Source organism: Phyllobates terribilis, unplaced genomic scaffold (assembly GCF_046119375.1).
Source record: "Phyllobates terribilis strain yellow unplaced genomic scaffold, ASM4611937v1 Scaffold_65__1_contigs__length_7625178, whole genome shotgun sequence".
NCBI lineage: Eukaryota > Metazoa > Chordata > Amphibia > Anura > Dendrobatidae > Phyllobates > Phyllobates terribilis.
Window position 1 is genome coordinate 5709592 of NW_027362825.1, and position 15409 is coordinate 5725000.

Sequence of the window (15409 nt, forward strand, 5' to 3'; positions counted from 1 at the left end):
TTCTTAAACACGCCACTTTTATGGAGAGGGCAATAAATTAGATTGGGAGTGAACCTTAGTTAACTCATGAGTAACCCACAAGAGTTTTTTGATTCTACAATGCTCACAAAACGGTCCAAAAGACACCCAGGTAGTTTTTTAGCTTTCTCATTGACTTCCAAGCAGAAACTGCCTGAAGAATTGTCTGCTCACTTCTTTTAACAACTTGGTTTAAATCTAGAAAAGGTGGTTATATTAACAAAAAAGGAGCTAAAAAAAAGTCTAGCATTTGGAACTCCCTACCCCTACTTCTAGCTGGCCTATTACAGCCGGTATAGATTCTGTTACCAATCATATCCAGCAGTGGCGTACCGCCAATGGCGGCAGACCACGCCACTGCTATGGGGCCCGTGGCCGGAGGGGACCCGTGAGCCGGGAGGGCCCCAAGCAGCGTGGGAAAGAGGAGGATAGGTGAGTAGGAGGTTGCGGTGGCAGAGGAGCGGGTTGCGGCAGTGGAGGAGCAGGGCACACGCAGTAGCCCCTGCCACAGCTACTACGTGTGCCCGCTGCTAAAGGGACATGAATATTCCCTCTTCTCCACTCCCATGGGCGTGGAGAAGAGGGAATATTCATTCTCTTCAGCAGTGGGCACGGAGGAGCGCTGAGCCGCGGCTCCTGTCAGTGCCCGCTGCTAAAGAGAAAGCATATTCAGGCTTCTTCGCGCCCATAGTCTCGGCGTGGAGAGGAGTGAATGTGTCGGCAACAGCAGCTCACCTCGGCTTCTGAGAGCGCGCGCAGCTCAGATGCCGACATGAGCTGCTGCAGACAGGACTCAGCGCTGGAGCAGAGGTGAGGAAGGAAGGTGAGTATAAGTGTTTATTGTTTTGTGTGCAGTGATTGGGGGATGTGGGGGCCACACATACCAAAATACTTGGATTGAGGAGGCCACACATACCAGAATACTTGGATTGAGCAGGCCACACATACCAGGAATGGGGGATTGAGGAGTCCACACATACCAGGATTTGGGGATTGAGGAGGCCACACATACCAGGATTTGGGAATTGAGGAGGCCACACTTACTAGGATTGGGGGATTGAGGAGGCCACACTTACCAGGATTGGGGGATTGAGGAGGCCACACTTACCAGGATTGGGGGATTGAGGAAGCCACACATACCAGGATTGGGGGATTGAGGAGGCCACACATACCAGGATTGGGTGATTGAGAAGGCCACACATACCAGGATTGGGGGATTGAGAAGGCCACACATACCAGGATTGGGGGATTGAGAAGGCCACACATACCAGGATTGGGGGATTGAGAAGGCCACACATACCAGGATTTGGGGATTGAGGAGGCCACACATACCAGGAGTGGGGATTGAGGAGGCCACACTTACCAGGATTGGGGGATTGAAGAGGCCACACTTACCAGGATTGGGGGATTGAGGAGGCCACACTTACCAGGGATTGGGGGATTGAGGAGGCCACACTTACCAGGATTGGGGGATTGAGGAGGCCACACTTACCAGGGATTGAGGAGGCCACACTTACCAGGGATTGGGGGATTGAGGAGGCCACACATACCAGGATTTGAGGATTGAGGAGGCCACACATACCAGGATTTGGGGATTGAGGAGGCCACACTTACCAGGATTGGGGGATTGAGGAGGCCACACATACCAGGATTGAGGGGTTGAAGAGACCACACATACCGGGGTTGAGGAGGCCACACATACGAGGATTGAGGGATTGAGGAGGCCACACATACCAGGATTGAGGGGTTGAGGAGGCCACACATACCAGGATTGAGGGGTTGAGGAGGCCACACATACCAGGATTGAGGGGTTGAGGAGGCCACACATACCAGGATTGAGGGGTTGAGGAGGCCACACATACCAGGATTTGGGGATTGAGGAGGCCACACATACCAGGATTTGGGGATTGAGGAGGCCACACATACCAGGATTTGTGGATTGAGGAGGCCACACATACCAGGATTGAGGGACTGAGGAGGCTACACATACCAGGATTGAGGGACTGAGGAGGCTACACATACCAGGGATTGAGGGACTGAGGAGGCTACACATACCAGGGATTGTGGGGGGCACAGATACCAGGGATTGTGGGATTGAGGGGGCCACACATACCAGGATTGGGAAATATAGCTGCTGCTGCATTTCCCACCCTAGGCTTATACTCAAGTCAATAGGTGTTCCCATTTTTCTGTGGTAAAATTAGGGGCCTCGGCTTATATTCGGGTCAGTTTATTTAAAATATACGGTATTTTAAAATCAGTGAGTACGTGGTGCCCATAATACTGCAGGACTGTGGCGTGCATTATACTATATGGGGGCTGCATTTTACCCTATGGGGTGTGTAATATACTGTATGGAGGACTATGGGGAGTGCATTATATTCTATGGAGAACCATGGGAAATTCATTATACTATATGGAGGATTATGGGGGGCGCATTATACGATATGGAGTATTATGGGGGGCATTATACTATATGGAGGATTATGGGGGCGCATTATACTATATGGAGGATTATGGGGGAGCATTATACTATATGGAGGATTATGGTGGCGCATTATACTATATGGAAGATTATCGGTGGTGTATTATACTATATGGAAGGCTATGTTGGGTCATTATAATATTTGAGCGCTATGTGGGGGGCCATTATACTGTATGAAAGCAATTATACAGTGTGAAGGTTTGTGTGGGGTCCATTATACTGTTTGGAGGGCTGTGTGGGGGCCATGAGAGTGTATGGAGGGCTCTGTGGGGTTCACAGTTGGGGGATTATACTGCTTTAGGGTCACCATACTTTGCCGTGGGAGTTGAAGTGGGGTACAATAGGGTCATTATATTGTGCATGTGGAGGAATGCACCATAGGGGTATCATACTGTTTGGGGGGCACTTTTGTTGGCATCATACTTTATGGGGCAATGAAAGAGGAATCTACGACTTCAGAAGGAGGAAAATTTCTATGTAAAGGCTGGAAAGTTATGAGATGTGCTCTTCTGTGACACAGACAAATATTTATTTATTTTTTGTGGGGGTGGGGGCCCAATTAGAGCTTCTGCTATGGGGCCCCATGACTTCTATGTACGCCCCTGATATCCAGCTATATTGATTGGTTATTGCAGCCTATCCTGGAAAACATCCCAACCTATGTGAAAGATACTAACGCTTTTCTAACTAAATATTCTACAGCCAATTAAGCGGCAATAAGATTATCTGTTGGCTTCTATTGACATCAAAAAAGTATATACGAGAATTCTCCATAATTGGGTAAACAATCAATTCAATAACTATCTCCATAGCACCAAAAAAAATGTAACTCTTAAGCTTCACAACTAGAATTTCTAACAAGTAATTCTTTTTAATGCAATGGAAAATGGTACAGACAGAGAGATGAAATAGCGATGGGGACTCTGATCTCTTGTATATAGACCAATATATTTTTGGTTCTCTTTGAAGAAACCTTTATTTTTGGCTTAAAAATCCTCTTCTCAGAAAAAAAAAATACCTTCTTAGGAAAGTGGATGATATCTTGTATTGTGGAAAGGAACTAAAGGAGAATATTCAACCTTTTTTGACTATTTGAATAATGCTAATAACATGAATATGGTATTCACAAGCAAATGTAACAATGTTTGCCTAGAATTTTTGTATGTACATGTAAAATTAGAGGGAGACTGTCAAAGCTATGGAAAACCTACTGTAACCAATGCACTTCTACATTACAGCAGTTTCCACCCCACCATGCAAACAAAACCTGTCCCTTATGGTCAATTATTTTGTGTAAAGGTTTATTCAGATCAGCGCATTATAATGACGTGTCCTATCTGAGTAAGAATCGGACAGCATACTGACCAAAGTAATTCAACAGGGCTGTTCAGATGACAGTTTTTTGAAGCGGACCGGGTTTCCATGTGAAAAAGATTGCATTGTGCACCCATTCTCCTCCATATATCATCCATTCAAGTCTATGGGTGCGTAAAAAACATCGTTACGAAAATCTAAGTGGCACCCGATTTTTGCGGATACATTGCATTAACATAAGAAACTATTTTTGATCATTGTACATTTTAGAATGTTGATGTATCAATGGACATAATATACAGACACACTGATCACACATGGATAACAATATGAATGAAAATTGTCCAAGTTTTCTGGATGAAAATCAGATGAATTTTCATATGCTCATCTGAACCAGACCTAAGAAAAATAAACGACTATATAAACACTTTTCCTGAACAAGCCCTACAGTTAAAAGAGCGGCTCCTAAAGCGGAGCTATCCAAACAATTTACAGTACTTAATGAGACCCTCAAAAAGGCAAAGAGAAAGAACAGACCTACTCTTCTAAAAAGAGAAAAAGTACTACTCTACTTCTTCAGGGACTAGATCTAATTCTTCAGGGATCAAGTCCCCAAGATTAATATCACATGATTTCTGCTGCTATCCATTCAGTCATATCCGATCCTTGGATACTCTATAGATCAGTTCTCATCACGCTTCCCTCTCTTCCACAGCTTTACACATTTTTGATGGTGTCCATCCAACAGGCCTTTGGTCTCCCCCCATTTTCTATAACCACTGACCATTCCAACTATCATCTCCATTTCTAGTGAGTTTGCCCTCCTCACATGTCCAAAAAAGATCAGTTTCTGTTGGAGGATCTTACTTTCCAAGGACATCTATAGATTTATATGACCAAGAACTTCTTTGTTAGTGAGCCTCACTGTCCATGGGATTGGAAGAAGTTTCCAGCACCACAGCTCAAAGGCTTCATTTTTTATTTTATTTTAGGAAAACATCAATGTAATCTCAATGTTCTCAAATTTGGGGGAATTGAAACAGTAGACGCGCCTCTAAGAGATGGCGACAGGTATGAAGCCCTTCTAAAATGCAAGGCAAAATGGATGAAAAAAATGAACAGTCTATGGGCATTGGGTCTTAATGTTTTTTTGTAAAATCCTTCCATATTAGGTGATAATTTGCATGTTTTCCTGTATTATTTGCTTTGTATGTACTTTTTATCTCCTCCTTGTACATATCTGTACACTTTATTAGTGAACGTAATACAGGAATAAGAATCCGTATATGTCCTGGGTGAAGGACGCCAGCCAGAAAGGTTCGTCCGGCAGCATGGAGAAGCTGATAAGACAACTGGTGCAGGCGAATATGCAGCTGCAGCAAGCTCAGCAGGAGACCAACAAATTGTTGATACAGCAATTCCAGCTTCAACCGCAACAAATGCAGCAGCAGGAACAGATGACACTTCTGGCAGAGGCCGTCCGTGTCAGAGAAGCTGCACCACCTCCAGGCCGAAGCAACGAGACCCAGGTGAAGAAAACCATGAGAGAGGCGATGCAACAGATGACTCAGGGGGATGACGTTGAGGCATTCCTGGCCGTATGTGAGAGGGTGGCGGACCGTGAGAGACTACCACCGGAGCAGTGGGCGGAGGTTCTAGCGTCATATCTGACTGGGGAACCACAGAAGTTGTATTTTGATTTGGCCCAGCAGGACGCTAAGGAGTATAGTAAACTTAAGGCTGACATCCTGGCGCAGCTGGGCGTAACCCTGGCAGTCAGGGCACAACGAGTCCACCTCTGGGATTTCTACAGGGACAAACCTCCTCGGTCACAAATGTTGACCTTCTGCACCTACTCCAGAAGTGGCTGCAGCCAGACACTTGTTCCCCAGCCCAGAGGCTCGAGAGAGAGTCGTCATGGATCGGTTTATCCATGCTCTGCCGAAGCCGATTCAGTCCTGGGTTGCCCAGGGAGATCCCTAAAATGCGGACGACCTGGTGGGCCTAGTGTAGAGGTATCGGGCGGTAGAGGGTTCCCTAAGTGGTCAAGAGGGGGTTAGGTCACCTTTCTGGGGTTCCCAAAGGGGAGATGGCTCCCAAAAGAAGGGGACTAAATCTTCACTGGGTGGGCGTCCAAAGTCCCTGGAGGCCACTGAATCGCAGCTGGGGAATCAGTCCCATTCCATCCTCTGTTGGAGACGTCATGCCCCTGGCCATATAGCCGCCCCATGTCCCATGATCTCTGAGCCAATGGACTGTAACATAGGCCGGCGTTGCTCCTATTTGGCCTACCCCGCATGCAGCGCAGTTCCTCAACCTGGCGAGCGCCCTCAGGCATGTTCAGTGTCCATAAATGGGATACAAATGACTGGACTGTTGGACTCAGGAAGTCTGGTAACTCTGATAAGGGCCACACTCCCTCATCGGTTGTTTCCTGGGAAGGTGGTGGGTGTCCGGTGTATCCATGGGGACACTAAGAACTATTCTCTGGCCCAAGTGGATGTAAGCACAGACTGTGGCACCACGTCTCATGAAGTGGGGGTCGTCCAGAACTTATTGCACCCCATAATAATTGGACGGAACTTTGTATTGTTCTGGGACATGTAGAGGAAAGTGGGGATGCCTGGTTGCACGGGTGACAGCCAGATAACCCCTAAGGAAACCTCGACGCAGACCATAATAGACAAGTTTCCCATGTGTGTGCTTGTTGGCGATGAGGATGAGGCAGCATCCCCTGATGCCAATATCCCTGAGCTGGAGATGTCCGAGGGAAACTTTGGAACTGACCAACTCAGGGATTTAACTCTTAAAGGGGCATTTGAAAATGTTACAGTGTTAAATGGGGTGCCTCAAGAGCCGGGGGCCGAAGGTCGGTTACTTAATTTAGCTGTGAATAAGGATTTGATGTATACAGTAACCAAACCAAGGGGTGAGGTAATAGAGCAGTTACTGATGCCAGGGCCCTATAGACGCAGGGTGTTAGGCATGGCTCATTCCCATGTGTTGGGTGGTCACCTGAGCGCAGATAAGACCCAGGAACGGATCCTCCAGAGATTCTACTGGTCAGGATGCTACAGGGAAATAATGAGATTTTGTCGTTCCTACCCACATGCCAGCTAACTTCCCCGGTGGACCACTTCCGTAGTCCCCTAGTGCCGCTATCTGTCATCAAGGTCCCATTTGAACGCATAGTGAAGGATCTAGTGGGGCCCCTGGTCAAGTACACCCGAGAGTGGCCCCCATCAGATGCCTGGAGGCTCAGTAGCACCGAGGGACCAGTACAGCTACGGAGGAGCGAGGCATCCACAAGCCCCAAGCTGCCGGCCATACGGGTGAGCACCGCACGTTACACTCAGGGACGTGGGCTACATCACAGCTACAAGCAGACTAGCCAAAGAGAATAGTGAGAACGGCAGGCCTACAACTCCACCTGCCCAGGAGGACTCTATGCTTGCTCCCAGACTGACCAGACTCTTATCTCTAGCCAGTACTCCAGTCCAGGCCTGTCTAATTGCTATCAGTAAAGACCCTGGGACTGCACTGCACGGACTCTGTGGTTATTTCTGCACCGCGACACCCTGCACAACCACCATCATCCACACACACTGCCCTGAAGCTAACTCTTCCTGTGGGGAGTTATACCACCTTTGCTGCTATACCACCGGCTTCAGAGGACTGTTCCGCAGCGGCGGTCTCTATTAACCACACTCCACAGGTGGCATAGTCGGACATTATAAAAACCCCTATACACAAATACTACCCTTGGATTGACCGCCCTGGGTCACAGACCGGGTCACCGCCACAGTGACTATAACCCCCAGCGTCTACCGGCCCGGCTCCGGGTACCCCACGGCCCAGGGGACGCGTCACATCAGTATAGCCTGGTGGTGTTAGATTATGCTACGCGATACCACTACGAAACTCCTCCGCCAGGTGTATAGTCCGGGAGTTGGTCCATATATTTTCCAGAACAGGGTTGCCTAAGGAGATTCTAAGGGACCAAGGGTCTCCATTTATGTCGAAGGTCATGAGAAATTGTGCAAGACACTGCAGATTGCATAACTGAGAACCTCCGTGTACCATCCCCAGACGGATGGACTGTTCGAAAGGTTTAACAAAACCTTGAAGGTCATGCTGAGAAAAGCAGTGGAGAAGGATGGCCGAGACTGGGACTGTCTGCTTCCCTATCTGTTGTTCTCCATCAAGGAAGTCCCCCAAGCTTCCACAGGCTTCTACCCATTTGAACTACTCTATGGCCGACACCCACGAAGACTCCTGGATGCGGCGAAAGAGTCCTGGGAAGCTGAGACCACTCCCTATAGGAGAGTGGTGGAGCACATTGCCCAGATGCAAGAGAGGATTGCCAATGTGATGCCCATTGTGAAGAAGCACCTCCTCAAGACACAAGAGGCACAGTCCAGGGTGTATAATAGGTCAGCCAAGTTGAGACAGTTCAACCCAGGAGATCAAGTACTTGTGCTAGTGCCCACAGCGGAGAGCAAGTTCATGGCCAAGTGGCAGGGCCCCTATGAGGTGGTAGAGAAAGTTGGGGAAGTCAACTATAAAATCCACCAACCGGGGAAAAGGAAGCCCTACCAAATTTACCATGTTAATCTGATTAAATCGTGGCAGGACAGAAAACCCATGGAAGCTCCTTGTCTGGTAGCTGAGGCTGACGCTGATGTGAAAGAGGTCAAGGTGGCAGAGTCGCTGTAGCGTGGCTAAAATCGGTGGTAGGTACGAATGGAAGACCCTTACTCTGGACCCCTATTTCCTCTGATGTAAGGGTCCTGGAGGATAAGTTTATTACCTGTATTTGTACACTTAGTGTTATTAGGAAGCGGAGAACTAAGTACTGCCTTTTTAGTTGCATTTTCTTTATATCAATGGCACGACTCATACCATCAAATATCATCATCACACATATACCGGCTAATGAGGCCAGGAGAAGTGTGTGTCATGTAAAGTGAAACGGCGGTCACCTCTCGGCTCTAGCTCCCTCCCGTTAATGTAACTGCTTATACCGCTGTTAAAGGGAACCCATCAATAGCTTAGCTATACTGGGTAGCAGAGAGTACGATCGCCCCGGGCCCTGTGTAGCACAGGTGATCAGATGATTGCAGCTTCAAGTCTACTAAGGGGCCCGCTGAAGCAAGTAAAAAAAAAAAAAGTTTTAAAAATATTACAAAAATTAAAAAAACTCAAAAGTTCAAATTACCCTCCTTTTGCCCCATTCAAAATAAAACAATGAAAAAAAAAATACACATATTTGGTATCGCAACATTCAGAAATGTCCGATCTCTCAAAGTATAAAGTAAATTAATCTGATCGGTAAATGGTGTAATAAACAAAAAAATCAAAACGCCAGGATTACGTTTTTTTGGGCTGCCTCAACATTACAATAAAATGCAATAACAGGAGATAAAAACATGGCATCTACCCCAAAATGGTATCAATGAATATGTCAGCTCAGGGCACAAAAAATAAGCCCTCACCCAGCCCCAGATCATGAAAAATGGAGATGCTATGGGTCTCTGACTTTTTTTTTCTTACAAATTTCAATTTTTTTTTCCACCACTTAAATAAAAAAGAACCTATACATGTTTGGTATCTGCGTACTCGTACTGACCTGGAGAATCATATTGCCAGGTAAGTGTTAGCATTTAGTGAACATGGTAAATAAAATCCCAAAAAACAAGTGTGGAATTGCACTATATGGTAAAAAGCGATGGTGTCAATTAAAAGTACAACTCGTCCCACAAAAAACAAGCTCTCCTATGGCTATATTGACAGAAAAATAAAAAAAGTTATGGCTCTTGGAAGAAGAGAAAGAAAAAACGAAAAACAGAAAATCGCCCGGGGATGAAGGAGTTAAGCTTGTGATCTACAGAACTGGCTGATATAAATGTAAAAAAACTGACCGGCACTTTCAAACAGAAAAAAACAAGTGTGAACACGTACAAACTGAGAGAGTCACTCTATATAACCAACAAATTAAAGCTGCACTCTGAAACGCTATAATAGGTAAACATTGAGTATACGGAATTTGAACTGCATTTCTGCTATAGAAAACATGTTAAAAAATGAAGGTACTTAGAGCACAAATTGGCCAATTTGTGCGAGCCCTACAACCAGTGACAAGGGGTACCCCTAAACCTAACACGATGCCTCTCCTGGGCTAAATAGAGCAATAAGGCTATGTGCCCACGATGCATAAATGCTGCATATTTTTTCCGCTTCTCCCTGGCAGGAAAAACGCATGCAGATTTTAAATGCGTTTTTCCTGCCAGGTAGAAGCGTTTATCAAGCGTTTTTACATGCATTTCTGCATGCGGGTTATCAAGCGCTTTCCAAGCGATTTTAGCATCACTTGGAAAAGTACTGGCATGGATTTATAGCAATGTGACCAAGTTAGTTAAAAAAAAAAGAATAAGAATGGTAAAAAAAAAAAAAAAAAAAAAGATTATACTCACCTTCCGATGTCCTCCTGATGTTTTCTCTTTGCTGCGTCCGGTGTCTTGGGCGGCTCGCGGTGGTGTGAAGGACCTGCGGTGACGTCATTGAGTCATGTGACAGGGCACATGACTCAATGACGTCATGGCAGGTCCTTCACAACACCGTGACACACAGCAGACCAGACGGAGCGGAGAAAACACCGGGAGGACATCAGAAGGTGAGTATAATCTTTTTTTTTTAATTCTTTTTTTTTACAGTTTCTATGGTACCCGGGTCTGGACGAGAGTCTCCTCTCCTCCAGACCCGGGTACCATCTGCACATTGAACCGTGTGATATCCACTTGTGCAGATGCAGTGATGCGGATGTCACGCGGTCCAATGCAAGTCAATGGCGGCGATTACGCTGCGTGTCCGCAAAATTAATGGACATGCTGCGGATTTTTCCGCAATGATAATCCGCAGCGGAAATTTCCGCAGCATGTGCACAGCACATGCGGATTATCATTGGGGACCAAGGGGCACGTATTACCAAGCGTTTTTTAAGCGTTTTCGCTGTGGAAATTCCGGGGCAAAAACGCTTGAAAGGAGCGCTGTTATTGTGCTAAACAGCAGGTGCAGTAACAGGGACACATACGGCAGCAGCGGCTCAGTATTGGGGTATGTTGGGAACTGAGACGATGCTGGAAATGTCAGAAGTCAGATGCGTCTTTGTTGTAATCTCTGAAGACGAGTTCTGACTGGAGAAGTTGTCATGTCAGTCTAGGCCAGATTGAAAAGACAGGAAAAGTGAAAGACTCCATCAGAAAGAACGTCATCTGTAAGTTACTAAATACAACTGTACTGTAATCACTTGTATGTTCTGCAGGACTGGTATCTACCACTATATGATCACCACATGGTGATAATGGCAAGCTAGGTATGGGAAGGACCCAGAGTATGACGAAGGGAAAAGGAGGGATGCCCAGCAACTAGGGAAAAGGAGAGTGGAGACCCCTAGGCAGATCTTACAACGCCCTGACTACCCTACCATCCCTAAATAGGTTCCGCACCTATTGCTGAGCAGGGTACCTAATCCATAACTGTCCTTAGAGCTAGGTCCTAGATAGGGAGGGGAAGGGGTGAGCACTAGTTAGCCCCCACTGCAACTATAGACAAACAAGGAAAACAGACAAGGGGATACACTTAGCTTGAGAAGACACCAGAGCGATCACAACAATGATCACAAAGGAACTAGCTGACTGCTAGAACTCCAGGCCTGAACAGAGGAAAATGCTTCTATCACCAGCGATTCTCTGGAGAGACTGGCTGTTATTTAAAAGTCCAGAAAGGGTGTGTTAATAAGTAGTGTTGAGTGAATTTGTTCGACATTTCAAATTCGTGTTCGGGGTTCCGGCTTGTTCGGGCCAAAAAATCGGCTCCGCCCACGAACATCGCTGATTTGCCACACTTTCACGCAGATAACATCTGCAGATTCGCAGATAACATCTGCGTGACAGTGTGACAAATCAGGGATGTTCGTGGGCGGATCCGATTTTTTGATGAGAACAAGCTGGAACCCCGAACACGAATTTGAAATGTCGAACAAATTCACTCAACACTATTAATTAGCAGCAGAAAGAGGAGCTCACCGCTGGGTCCTAGAGAGGGAAGGATGGTGAAAGGATCGAGAAGGTGTCTGCAAGGCCAAACGCAGCGACCTTCTACAGCCGGATCCAGAATGACTGTCTGTCACACCCAACGCACCCATTACAGATAATCACAGTGTTGGCCTTTGTACAGTGAGTTACATTCAGTAACCGCCGAGTCATCTGCTAAGGTTCCCTTCTACCCACAGTTAGGGTGCGCCACCATATTTGTAATCAAGGTTACCGGTTAGAGGTCCCACTCAGATGTACCTCCCCCCACCCCCTGAGCTGAACCACTATCTACACCTCTAGAACCCATCATGAGGATTTTATGTCCCAAACTAATGGCACATGTGTACAGAGGCTTTCATGCTGATTACATCCTTAGGCTACGGTCACACGTTCAGTATTTGGTCAGTATTTTCCATCAGTATTTGTAAGCCAAAACCAGGAGTGGAACAATCAGAGGAAAAGTATAATAGAAAAACGTCACCACTTCGGTATTTATCACCCACTCCTGGTTTTGGCTTACACATACTGAGGTAAAAATCTCACCAAATACTCATCTTTCCTAGTCCAAGTGCACACGCTCAGTATTTGGTGACTTTTTTACATCAGTATTTGTAAGTCAAAACCAGGAGTGTGATAAATACAGAAGTGGTGACGTGTTTCTATTATACTTTTCCTGATTGTTCCACTCCTGGTTTTGGCTTACAAATACTGATTGAAAATACTGACCAAATACTAAACGTGTGAACGTGGCCTCATCTTGATTGCAGAAATCTGTTTTGCCATTTCAGTGAAATCCAGCAATCGAGCCGCATGTGCTTGGGGGTGGGACACTGCTTTCCTGCCCGGCCTCCCTACCCGCTGCCAGCCTCCTCTGATGCCAGGCCATATACAGTAGGTCACTGAAACAAATAACCTAACAAGTTCCCTTTAATGAAGAGTGAACAAAGAAAAGTCTTTTTAACAGATTTGGTGAGCGCCATCTCTATTTCTATCCACTTCTTGGTAGTTTTGGAAACCTGAAGTGGTTAAAAGATGCTCAAAAGCCTGAAGATATGAACAGCGGGTGGTTTTTACACAGATAGAAAACACAAAAAAGAACCTTTCTATTTATAAGTGTTTTTTTCAGACAGTTGTCAGAGCAGACCCCATAAAAAAACACCTGAAAAAATGTCTTGTGAATATACCAGGAAGGGGTAAGAGTGCTGACTCATTCTCAAGATGGGGCTCCAGAGGTCAGACCCCACAGACTCCGTGCTGTAGCCCCTTCATTCTCTGGATTGGGGGCTCCAGAGGTCAGACCCCACAGACTCCGTGCTGTAGCCCCTTCATTCTCTGGATGGGGGGCTCCAGAGGTCAGACCCCACAGACTCCGTGCTGTAGCCCCTTCATTCTCTGGATTGGGGGCTCCAGAAGTCAGACCCCACAGACTCCGTGCTGTAGCCCCTTCATTCTCTGGATGGGGGGCTCCAGAGGTCAGACCCCACAGACTCCGTGCTGTAGCCCCTTCATTCTCTGGATTGGGGGCTCCGGAGGTCGGACCCCTCAGATCCTACCCTTAGCGATATGCTCCCTCTAGGAAAGTAGTGCGCACACGTGTAGGGTACCACAGAGTTTTGAAGCCATTCCCGCTCTGGCTGGTGGAGGTCTTGTACTGCGGACCCCTCGCTACTAACCCAGAGCTCCCTGACAGGTATTGGATAATAATTTAAAAACTACAAATGTAAAAACTGGGAAAAAATGTTGGCTATCTGCTAACAGAGACTCATCTTCAGCCTGGAGGAACAGACTTCCCAGGAGGTGGTGGGTAAATGGTCACAGTTAGCTATGGCTTCTGGAGCTCATACTTTGTGTGAAGCATTACACTGTAGATCGTTAGCTTCATAGGAAAAATGCTCAAAAATGTGATGAAAATAAACATGACTGGGACAGGTTTTCCCCACGAGTGTGCACTCTGCTCTATACAGTGTCAGGACTGAGGACTAGAGACCGAGCAGACGAACATCGCGAAGATCCTCTCGCTACACGGACTACTTTTCCAAAAAGGAGCATGGCTACATACTGACGTTCGTGACGTGATCGCAACACACCCAACGGCTGGCGTTGGGCGCATCACGAAGCTCCCGTTTATGGTCAATGGGCGGAAGGATCTGTATTCCCAGAATGTGGATCCGGAGTAGGTGAAGGATGCAGCTGGGAATGCTGTGTGCTGGAGGCTCCCGGACTTGGTGATGTGTGCGCGGTGAGTACGGCGATGCCGGATACTCCTCCTCCCGCTACTCACCTGTTATGTGCTCGGTTCCCCGTAGTTACACGTTACCCCAGGGCCATAGGCGTCTGTGCGCGGAGCGAGATGTCAGGCCCCGCCCCCTGCCTGCTGCAGAGACAAGGCCCGGGTGTCAGGAGCTGTGGCCGTGTCACTGCGAGCAGCATCCTCCGGAGCATCACCCAGACCCGGCTGTCAGTGCGAGCCCGCGGCCCGGCCGTGCCAGGCGCCATGTGCGGGTGTGTGGCGGCTGTCCGGGGGCCACAGCCTGGGATATAGCATATGTAAACTGTATTCTGCAGCCGTACAGCCAGTCATATACATCATGCATCTATACCGTCCCCATACACCCACCTCCTGTGTATATATATATATATATATATACTGTATAATGCTGCTGTACAGCCAGTCATATACATCATGCATCTATACCGTCCCCATACACCCACCTCCTGTGTATATATATATATATACTGTATAATGCTGCTGTACAGCCAGTCATATACATCATGCATCTATACCGTCCCCATACACCCACCCCCTGTGTATATATATATATACTGTATAATGCTGCTGTACAGCCAGTCATATACATCATGCATCTATACCGTCCCCATACACCCACCCCCTGTGTATATATATATATATATATACTGTATAATGCTGCTGTACAGCCAGTCATATACATCATGCATCTATACCGTCCCCATACACCCACCCCCTGTGTATATATATATATATACTGTATAATGCTGCTGTACAGCCAGTCATATACATCATGCATCTATACTGTGTCCCCATACACCCACCCCCTGTGTATATATATATATACTGTATAATGCTGCTGTACAGCCAGTCATATACATCATGCATCTATACCGTCCCCATACACCCACCCCCTGTATATATATATATATATATATATATATACTGTATAATGCTGCTGTACAGCCAGTCATATACATCATGCATCTATACCGTCCCCATACACCCACCCCCTGTGTATATATATATACTGTATAATGCAGCCGTACAGCCAGTCATATACATCATGCATCTATACCGTCCCCATACACCCACCCCCTGTGTATATATATATATATACTGTATAATGCAGCCGTACAGCCAGTCATATACATCATGCATCTATACCGTCCCCATACACCCACCCCCTGTGTATATATATATACTGTATAATGCTGCTGTACAGCCAGTCATATACATCATGCATCTATA

At 46.7% G+C, this 15409-nt stretch overlaps 1 protein-coding gene across 1 annotated transcript in view; it reads left to right on the forward strand.

Moving 5' to 3' along the window:
* The first annotated feature begins 14026 nt into the window (after positions 1-14026).
* Positions 14027-15409, forward strand: part of LOC141193156 (uncharacterized) — a 50824-nt gene continuing 49441 nt past the window's right edge. Inside the window, exon 1 of the mRNA XM_073662089.1 lies at positions 14027-14149. The gene's annotated coding sequence lies outside the window, so the exon portion shown is untranslated. The remainder of the gene's footprint in view (positions 14150-15409) is intronic.